Raw genomic sequence first — 6,000 nt, 5'->3', positions numbered from 1 at the left:
AGACAGCTAGCCTGCCAACTGTGTGTCTCTAAAGGGGAGAATGTCAATCAGCGAGACAAATGCTTATTCTCCAGCCTCCCTTAGGTATACAATTACATCTTTTGCAACAAGAATGCCGTTTCGCAACCATATCCAAAAATAGTTCTTTCACCATTAAGCCTAATGTGCCACCGATGATTCTTTTCCTGTTATATCTGCCTCTGGTTTGCTATTCGGCTGATGACGGGGTTCAGTCCCGATGTAATGAACATGCAACGAATCCCAGCGCTGTGTGACCAAAGTGTACGATACTAGCATATTCTATCGCTCTGGGGTGCTACAAATGTCGTATATTATATAGGTTAAAGAAAACATGAAATACGTCACTGTAATGAACAGAGTTTCATGGAAAGGCTTTTCTCTTGGGACAGATCAGGTTGGTTTGGAATATGATGCGCGTCTTGCTAGTTTCCCCTCTCTAAACCAGCCTGGGAGATGATTTTGCCCCGGATCTGGAGAAGGTAACCCGGGCAGGGCCCAGGATCAATTGTTAAAAGTAGTGGGAGGGGCGTAAAGTTTCCGGGTGACGTCAGCCGCCCGTGGCCCCACCCTTCCTGGGCGGGCCCTTGTCAGTTTCATCCTTTGTAACTTTCCCACTTGGAACTCAACTGAGATGCTCAACTTGCGAGGAGCCGCGGAGCACCGAGCGCTCTCGGCTCCATCTTCAGTCGACGGGATCCTACGGCGGATTCGGACGCCACATCTCGCCTTGCAACCCTGCAGCCACCCTCGCCCCGGGAAGAGCCGGGCGGGCTATTGAGGAGAGCCGATCACCACGGGGAGGGCGAGAAGTCCCCATTGCGAGAAATAGGGCAGCTCCCCCCGCCGCCGCCGCCACCGGAACGCTTCCCACCCCTCTGATCCCTTCCAGCGGCAGAGCAGATTTGCAGGTGGGTCTTGGCGCGGCGCGGGGCCCCCGTGGCTTGCTGCAGTGAGGCGAGGGGAGGAGGGCCCCTGCTGGAGCCTTGGCGCCGGAGACGGCTAGGAAGACACCCGGGCATGTGCAAGCTTTCCCTCGCGGGGTTCTGAGGCTGCGGCTGTAAGGGGGAAAGGTTGCGCGTTGGGAAGTAGCCGCCTGTCCCGCCGCGGAGCTTGGGGAGAAAGTGGCTTCCCTGCGGCGATCCAACCTGTGGGGTCGACCGGGCTGCGCGCGAACGCTCCCCTTCGTTGCCGCCGTGAACTGCTCGGAGTGTTTCTGCGCTGCACCTTCACTTCGGCAAAGTGACTCCGAGCTGAGTAATTGCGGATCTTCATTCCCGCACCCACCCACCCACTCGCGCTGTCTTGATTTCCCCAGCCCGTGCAGTGAGCGCGCGCACACATTCAAATATTAATTGAGAAGGGGGGGGTCCGCGCGCGAAAAGGGGGTTCAGAGTGGGACGGGAGCGGTGGAGTCAGGAGACTGGCGGAGGGTTAAGAAAAGGAGCAAGCTCAGACCCCCACGTGGAAGTCGATCTGCAGCTGCTGCAAAAGGAACTGGCGTCTGCTCCCTTGGCTGCTCGGTGCGCGCGCCCACCCTCTCCCGCGGCGATCGGGGATTCTCGCTTGGGCCCGGGGCAGAAAGAGGCACGTCGTCGTCTGCGCGCTTCTCATGGGAGAGACTCGGCGAGGCTGGCTTCCCAGCCTTGCGCAGAGAGCCATGGAGGCGCGGCGCGGGGTAGGGGCAGCTCGGATTCGGGCTGGCCACGCGGCAGATGCGCGCGGGCGGGGGCGGGGGTCTGCTTCCGAGTCAGGCGTCCCCTCCTCCCACTGAGACTCTTTCGGGGTCCTTCTCGCCTTCCTTTACTCCCGTGGCAGAGAGAGGAGGCACAGCTTCCTCGGCTTCACTTTCCCCAGGCAATCCATGCGCGCGCACGGGGCTGGTGGAAGCAACGTACAGGTTGCAGCTATGCGCTTGCAAGTTTCGTGCCTCGAGAAAAGGTTGGTGCTGCTGGCTAGTCCGGATGGGACAATCTGCGGAAGCCCAACTGGAGCTGGTAGCATTAGCCGGCATTAGCAACTGTAATTCCACACGCACACATCAACTCTTTCTCGCTGCCGCCCGCTCCCCCTCTCCCCGGGCAGATTCTGCTATTTTGATTTCCTTTTCCCCGCCCATCAACTCGCTCTCTCGCGCTTATTTCCATGACAACAGCGAATGTCACAACTAAAAGATTCTGTCTTAATTGCAGGTTGGAGAGTGCGGGGGGGGGGTGTTGTTTTGAGAACAGGAGTTTTTATGCTTCGATTCAGATCCGGGCTAAAGATGCCTCTAAAAAGGGAACGATCTCCATAGACTAGAGGATCTGCGCTTAGACGGTGCTTGGGGAGGCATCCTGTAAGTTTAGCGGTTCTGTTTTGCCGCCCGGGTGGAGATGCTGCCTGCCTCCCCTGGCCTTGTGGGTGGGAAGCTCGACCTGCGTTTTCTCGCATGTGTGTTCCTCGGGCTACGGCGTGTCCCTCGCTTTCTTGTCCTTCGTTACAGAAACTCCCGGGGTTGGAGTGCGCAGCGCCACCAGCGTTCGCTGTGGTTCGCAGGAGAGCGCCCGCGGGGCTGCGTTAGCAAACGGAACTCATCCGCAAGGAAGGAGGCGCGCTCAACTCCTTTGCCCTGGCTGTGGGTTTCTCTGTGTCTTTTTAATCACCCGATAAGCTGAGATTCGAAGGGGTGGCTGCTGAGGCTTTAAAATACCCCCAATATGCTCTCATATCCAGTTAACATTATTAAGATCCGTACAGAGCTTAGAGTTCATTTTTAATAACAGAGTAGCCTTTTTGACTAGGGCTCCAGAGCATGGATAAAACAACTCACCAAGAAAACCTCTTCTATAGATATATATTTGGAGTGGGGTGTAAATATCATCTGGCATTGTTTTGGACCAGCTCTGTAAATCTATGCCTTCCACAAACATAAACATTGTGACTAGCCAAAATAAAAGATCCCCATTTTTTATTTTTGTTTTAAACCCTCAAACTGATGCCTGTATTGGGATATATTAAATTCATTCGCAGTCAGTTAAAACCCATATAATCCCAGTGCAGGGTGGGAAGTATTTCAGAGGCCTCCTACTTATATGGGCTTTTTCAGAGCCCTGTTGCCATATCCTAAAATCACATCCGCCTTAAACATACTGGATTACTTGATGTAGAACACCATGTCAAACTAGGGATACAAGAAGGGCTAATTAATACATGCCGAAGAGGGTGGATCTCACTTCATATGCCTGTTGGCACCCTGAAAGAGGAAACTATGCCGTCTGAAACAGAGATCTCTTTCCTGCCAATTCGAATTGGATTCCTTTCCCACCTTTGCTGTATTAGCATCATTTGACTGAGCTAGGGATATTGGAGTTGCAGAAGAAGACTCCTTCCACCTCTGTGCCTCCCCAAATGCTCAGGGACTCTGAGCAAACCTTGTAAACAAAAGTAAGATAACTCCATTTGGGCTCACCCCTAGGCTTTGGGTCCCAGCAGCTGCAAATGACATGCACTGTTTTCATTATCAGTAGCCGTGCGAACCAATTAAAGGATTTTTAGTTGATTGATCACCTGCCTCTTTAATTACCATATTAACTATAGCTAGTTATAATGTGATTGAGTTTTCATATTACAAAACATCATTAATAGGTGCCAAAGAGCTACCACTTGTTCTTAAAAAGACTGTCTTTAATATTTTTCTTGTGACTCTTAAAGGTATTAACAGGATGAGATGAGTTGCAGTTACATACTAGAACCAAAATATTCTCAAAAGTGGACAAGTGTGCCATTAATTTGAAGTCGCCTGATTAAAAATTACACTCTCTGGTTACATACAATTGGCTCCTGGAAGCTTTAGATAATTGGTCTACTTATTAAAGCATGTGGCCCTTGCTGTCACGTTTCACTTTCCACAGAGCTACCAATGAGCCCCTTCTGATTACTCCCTGTGGAGCCCTGTGGCCTATGCCCATTGTTGGTTATTCCCAGAACTATGTTGGATTTGCTGCCTTCACAGTGATTGTGTGCCCCAAAAGACACTTCAGCTCAGAATTCCTTAAACCAAAAGGATATATAGTGGGTTTTTAAGGTAAACACTTTAATGGATCATCTATTAAGGACTGAGCTTAGAAAACAAAACAAAAAATGGCTGCATAGATACACTTTTAAAATGTAATATGTGGAGTCCAATCCTATGCATGTTTACTCAATAGTTATCCCCGGTGTCTTTTGTGTGGTTCACTCTCTGAGAAGTGTGCATAGGAGTGCAGCTTTAAGAATTAGTTGTGCAACAGTAGCACCTTCCTGCGACAATGAATGTGGATCTTACTGAAAAATCTGCCATATGGGTGCAGACTCATAACATACATAACCGGTACATCCTCACCACAGAATGTCCTTTCAGGTATATTTTATAAATGCTGCAAAGTTTCCGGAACCAAACCTTTCTTTGGCTTTCTGCTTCAGGACATCTGCTCCTTCTCCCTTACATTCTGAAAAGGAAAGAGGGCTCACCTAGTCTTACTAAGTTAATTGAAAGTTGGGTGCAAATGAATACAAGTGCATCTGGGCTCAAGATAAGAGAGAATCCTATGTTGGATGGAAATCAGCTTTAAAAAAAAGTACAATGTTAGTCATGGCACCTTGTAAACAGAGAGAGATGGGGAACCCTTGAGCCAGCAAGTGCTGTTGCAGCAAATACACACACAATTCCTGGAATGGTCTGCACGTTGCCCTTTCAGCTATCATCTATGACTTGGCAGAGCTAGAATTCCCCAAACCCACCTCCCAGCCTATCAACTCAAATCCAAACAGACATGTGGAAAAACATGTCATCTTTCGAAATTCACATGTGTTTTATAAAGATTTGTGAACAGGAATGGGCAAGTCACCTGGTGGTGTGTGCCTTTTCTGCAAAATCTGCCTGGATCCTTCAAGTTGTGTTTTCACATGCATTTCTTCATTAAGGGGTTAAGCATTGCTATGAGCCACAATGACTGCGTACTACTATCCACTATCGGAGGTAGAATGCTTTTGAATTCCAGTTGTTGAAGAGCACAAGTGGGAAGAGTGGTGTTGCACTCATGTCCTGGTTTGCAGGCTTTTTGTAGGGAATTGGTTGGTCACACTGGAAAGCAGGTTGCTGAACAAGATAGGCCTTGGGGTCTGATCCCACTGGGATCTTTTTGTGTTCTTATGATTCCATAGGATTGGTCCCAAACTTGTTTGGCTGCACATTTTTTTTTAATTCATGAGCTTTCTGATATATCCCCTTCCTCCATCATCCTGCATTGTGAATGACAGTTGAGTTGTATTCATGCAGATGGATTGTGCAGTTGGCACATAAAATGGCTTCAATCACATGTGCAGATCCAGTGATCTCCTACTGTAATGGAGGGTGAGGGGAGGACCTGTTCTGCCCCTCATTTATTTTAAAGCCCAAACCTGTAGCTCAGCTTCACAAACCTTGGTGTATTTTGCTTTCATGGCCCTGGGGTGCCTTCTTTCCCCCAAGGCGCTTAAGATAAATACTGCATATGGAGCTCTTGACGCATTTCACAGACAGAGTTCACTGTTGAGATGAAAAGCCTTCAGCTCAGGAATAGATTCAGGATGGAGACGGTCTTTCTTTCCGCAGTTGAAAGAGGTATGAAATAAAGGTGGCTGCTTTCGGTGGGTACATTTCATCCCACTTCTGCAGCCACTAAAGAGATTTTGCAAGATCCTGTATTGTTTCAAAAAAAAAAAAAAACCCAACCAGAATTCAGAGTGAGTCAAAAGAAACGTGTGGGTAGCGCTTGCCATGGGAAGTGATGCCTCTCTAAAACCCATGCAAAATACTCTTTTAAAACGATTCCCTTTCTCCAACCTCAGTTGGATGTTGGCATCCCTTTGGGGTAGAGAAATGCACAGGTAGGGAGAGATATTTGCTCCACGTAGCTGCCAGCAGATTGACTTACGTGGGGATACAATCCTTGCATTAACTTGGTTCTTTTCCTAAGTGTC

At 49.0% G+C, this 6,000-nt stretch overlaps 1 protein-coding gene across 2 annotated transcripts in view; it reads left to right on the top strand.

Annotated features, from left to right (window-relative positions):
• Nucleotides 1-622: 622 nt before the first annotated feature.
• Nucleotides 623-6,000, top strand: part of CAMKV (CaM kinase like vesicle associated) — a 63,351-nt gene continuing 57,973 nt past the window's right edge. Inside the window, exon 1 of one of the 2 annotated variants that reach the window (XM_083726624.1) lies at nucleotides 623-929. The gene's annotated coding sequence lies outside the window, so the exon portion shown is untranslated. Of the gene's footprint in view, nucleotides 930-2,243; nucleotides 2,357-6,000 lie in introns of those variants that run through there. The other variant, XM_083726625.1, reaches the window with a different exon arrangement.

This window comes from Podarcis gaigeae, assembly GCF_964106915.1.
Source record: "Podarcis gaigeae genome assembly, chromosome: 2".
Classification (NCBI taxonomy): Eukaryota; Metazoa; Chordata; class Lepidosauria; order Squamata; family Lacertidae; genus Podarcis; species Podarcis gaigeae.
Note: the sequence above shows the minus strand (reverse complement) of the source record. Positions and strands in the feature narration are given on the sequence as shown.